The sequence below is a fragment of the Sinocyclocheilus anshuiensis genome, unplaced genomic scaffold, assembly GCF_001515605.1.
Source record: "Sinocyclocheilus anshuiensis isolate Anshui unplaced genomic scaffold, SAMN03320099.WGS_v1.1 scaffold217, whole genome shotgun sequence".
Lineage (NCBI taxonomy): Eukaryota > Metazoa > Chordata > Actinopteri > Cypriniformes > Cyprinidae > Sinocyclocheilus > Sinocyclocheilus anshuiensis.
The window spans coordinates 1670628-1674861 of record NW_015536538.1 but is presented as its reverse complement, the minus strand read 5'-3'; the positions used below and the strand labels follow the sequence as shown (position 1 = coordinate 1674861).

The following is a 4234-nucleotide window of genomic DNA, read 5'->3' as shown; positions in this document are numbered from 1 at the left end:
TGTGGGGGCGTGTTTAAACGAGGCGTTTTAGGAGGGCGTGGACGAGTCTTAACTTTTATAAAGAATATCTCTTTTGGTTTGAGACTTTAGTCTTTGCGACTTCAGGGATCTTATCTATTCACGAACAGCTTGTAACACTACAAAGAGAAAGGAAAACTTGAAATCGCATCATATGACCCCTTTAAAACAAGACTGACATCGATTGCAAATTAGCATATCTAACAGTAGTAGAGACAAGTTGTCACACGTTTCATGCGTGTATTTTTACAATCATTATTTACAATTAGCCGAAAATAACAGTTAGCCTACATATTTTGTGATAGGCCTACATTTCCATTTAGCCATAATAAAAGTGTTATTTGCTTTTATAGCAATATAAAATAATGTATAACATTTTAAATAGCCTACAGATACAGGCTACGTTACTGAAGATGAAACTTGAGACTATTTCACATTTCAGACATTTTTTCCCCAAATCATTGTCAATAAACAGAAGGTTTCTATTATGACAACTTGCCCCATATTGAGACATTATGTAGCGTTTTCCTCTGGGAAACGACAGTGTAGCCAGCCTAGATGTTCCAAGGGTCTCGTGTTATTACAGAAGTTATTCACTCGAGTAAAAGTGTGACAACTAGCCCCGGTTACATCAGCCAATCGCACGCGAGTGCGTGAGGGAGGATCGAGAGCGCGCGCGAGAGCTCTGCCAGACCAGCACGCGCTCCGGACCCTCAACGTGGGTATGTTATGTTTTCATTTATTAAACTTAGTCTTTTCATTGCATTTTAAAGCTGTCAATATTTTAAAGTATCATGAAAACTGTTCCCGTAATTTGTGTCAAATTGCGAGAAATCATAGCCTGCTAAAAAATATGAGAAATGTTATAGAAATGTTATAGTCTACTTATGTGATTTGTAGGTTTGTATATATATTTGTCATACAATAAACTGAATTTCACTGTAAACAGAAAACTTGATAACACTTGTTGACGCCTGTATAGCCTATATAATGCACTGTAAAGATAGGATATTGTTGATGTCGTCAGATTAGGCTACATTAATACAGCAGGTCCATGTTTTGTAACGAAATATTTCATATGGTATTTAAAATAATATGCCAATATATATAATGTAATATTTTACTACCTCTGTAAGGATGTGTGTACTGTATATTACTAAATTAAAAGTTAATAGCACAATATGATAATTAGGCAGTTTATAGTGACGGTATTGACTATAAATCCGTTGTTTGCTCATGCATCATATATTTTGCTCCAGAGGTGCTCCAGTCAAGTACATAGACAGCAAGCAATGATTTATCTATAGTGTGTGAGTGGATCGATCAGCTGCTATTGATCTGTGTCTATTTCTGCACTCGCAGGATTTCCTTCTGAAACTGTAACAACATTCATACCCTTTTTGAAAGAGTTTTTTTTTTTTTTGACGGTTTATATGGTGATATGATAGAAATTGTTTATAGAGGGGAAATAATTACAAAATTGTTAAATAAAGGGATTCTTGCACCAATGTTTTCCCAGGAACAACAACCTTAAATCAGATTTTGCATAGTTTTTTTCTGAAACCGCTTTTTACATTCAAGTAATTAGTATATGGAAAATTATCCTAAAATTATATATATGTGTGTGTGTGTGTATGTATTTGTGTGTGTGTGTGTGTGTGTGTGTGTGTGTATGTATGTGTGTGTGTGTGTGTGTGTGTGAGAGTGTGTGTGTGTGTGTGTGTGTATGTATGTGTGTGTGTGTGTGTGTGTGTGAGAGTGTGTGTGTGTGTGTGTGTGTATGTATGTGTGTGTGTGTGTGTGTGTGTGAGAGTGTGTGTGTGTGTGTGTGTGTATGTATGTGTGTGTGTGTGTGTGTGTGTGAGAGTGTGTGTGTGTGTGTGTGTGTATGTATGTGTGTGTGTGTGTGTGTGTGTGAGAGTGTGTGTGTGTGTGTGTGTGTATGTATGTGTGTGTGTGTGTGTGTGTGTGAGAGTGTGTGTGTGTGTGTGTGTGTATGTATGTGTGTGTGTGTGTGTGTGTGTGAGAGTGTGTGTGTGTGTGTGTGTGTATGTATGTGTGTGTGTGTGTGTGTGTGTGAGAGTGTGTGTGTGTGTGTGTGTGTATGTATGTGTGTGTGTGTGTGTGTGTGTGAGAGTGTGTGTGTGTGTGTGTGTGTATGTATGTGTGTGTGTGTGTGTGTGTGTGAGAGTGTGTGTGTGTGTGTGTGTGTATGTATGTGTGTGTGTGTGTGTGTGTGTGAGAGTGTGTGTGTGTGTGTGTGTGTATGTATGTGTGTGTGTGTGTGTGTGTGTGAGAGTGTGTGTGTGTGTGTGTGTGTATGTATGTGTGTGTGTGTGTGTGTGTGTGAGAGTGTGTGTGTGTGTGTGTGTGTATGTATGTGTGTGTGTGTGTGTGTGTGTGAGAGTGTGTGTGTGTGTGTGTGTGTATGTATGTGTGTGTGTGTGTGTGTGTGTGAGAGTGTGTGTGTGTGTGTGTGTGTATGTATGTGTGTGTGTGTGTGTGTGTGTGAGAGTGTGTGTGTGTGTGTGTGTGTATGTATGTGTGTGTGTGTGTGTGTGTGTGAGAGTGTGTGTGTGTGTGTGTGTGTATGTATGTGTGTGTGTGTGTGTGTGTGTGAGAGTGTGTGTGTGTGTGTGTGTGTATGTATGTGTGTGTGTGTGTGTGTGTGTGAGAGTGTGTGTGTGTGTGTGTGTGTATGTATGTGTGTGTGTGTGTGTGTGTGTGAGAGTGTGTGTGTGTGTGTGTGTGTATGTATGTGTGTGTGTGTGTGTGTGTGTGAGAGTGTGTGTGTGTGTGTGTGTGTATGTATGTGTGTGTGTGTGTGTGTGTGTGAGAGTGTGTGTGTGTGTGTGTGTGTATGTATGTGTGTGTGTGTGTGTGTGTGTGAGAGTGTGTGTGTGTGTGTGTGTGTATGTATGTGTGTGTGTGTGTGTGTGTGTGAGAGTGTGTGTGTGTGTGTGTGTGTATGTATGTGTGTGTGTGTGTGTGTGTGTGAGAGTGTGTGTGTGTGTGTGTGTGTATTTGTGTGTGTATATATATATATATACAGTGTACATATACGTATATATATATATATATATATGAACAATTTTCACACATACAGTTAAAAAAATACATTAATCACTTTTACAACACTGCAAAAAAAAAAGTGCAGTTATTATCTCGAGGAGCCGTTTCTATCTTAATAACCTTAAGAATGACTTAACTTAGTCAGGTTAATATAGCGAGGTTGATTCTGTCACTATTTTTTGGTCTGATATAATATCCTTATCATATAGTATCATGTTATACATCAAACTCATGGTCCTACTGGTGTTCCTCTATTGAAGTTGTTTCTATCTGACCTCATCTTTGCTAAATTTGTATATGTAGATGCCCTTTGACCTGCCCTTAACCCTTTAGTTATTATGAACCCAGCTGTCTTTGGGACAGGAATCAGCTGTCAGCACACATATCCCGTCCTAATAAAGTCAGAGGGAGTCCGAACCTGTATTTACTGCTGATGAACATGGAGCGAAACGCTGGGAAACCCATCCCATCAGAGTGCTGACCTGTCGACCAGGCCTTGAAGTGATGTTTTACTAGAGCGGTTCACTGTAACACAGCCTGTGCGCTTTAATATTCCTCACGGATCTGCTCTTCTCGTGCCGTGCTGAAGAGGTGACCTGATTTATTTCTCTTTTATGTGGCCGTTATTGATCCACAATGTTTTGAGATCCCAATCGACCCAGATTTACGCCTCTCTCTTTATTCACAGAGCGGCGTTTCCTGTCAAATAGCTGCTTTTCTCCGTCCGAGCTTTCAGCAGTTATCTCAGACACCTGAATATGAAGCTGCATGTGCAGTTAGCCACAGAAGAGCGTGTCACAGTTCTCTGTCCATATAAACAGCAGTGCAAGGTCTGTCTGAGCTCACTTGAAGATGTGGATGGGACTGGATGTAGTTTGCAGGTTGTTGCCTCTGAGATTTGAGCTTCGACTGTTCTGTGAATGGAGATCCTGTTGCATCGGTCTGATTTCTCATTGCATCTACTTGTGAGGTAAAGTAACTGCTGATGAACAGTGTTGGGGAAAGTTACTTTTAAAAGTAATGCATTACAATATTGCGTTACTCCATAAAAAGTAACTAATTACGGTACTCAGTTACTTTTTATGGAAAGTAATGCGTTACGTTACTTTTGCGTTACTTTTTAAATCTGGACAGGGCTTGCTTG

The 4234-nt window shown here is 39.9% G+C and overlaps 1 protein-coding gene across 1 annotated transcript in view; it reads left to right on the top strand.

Moving 5' to 3' along the window:
• LOC107696328 (cortexin-2-like) overlaps positions 1 to 4234 on the top strand; it is a 17360-nt gene that overhangs the window by 10118 nt on the left and 3008 nt on the right. Inside the window, exons 3-4 of the mRNA XM_016496615.1 lie at positions 3454 to 3681; positions 3779 to 4060. The gene's annotated coding sequence lies outside the window, so the exon portion shown is untranslated. The remainder of the gene's footprint in view (positions 1 to 3453; positions 3682 to 3778; positions 4061 to 4234) is intronic.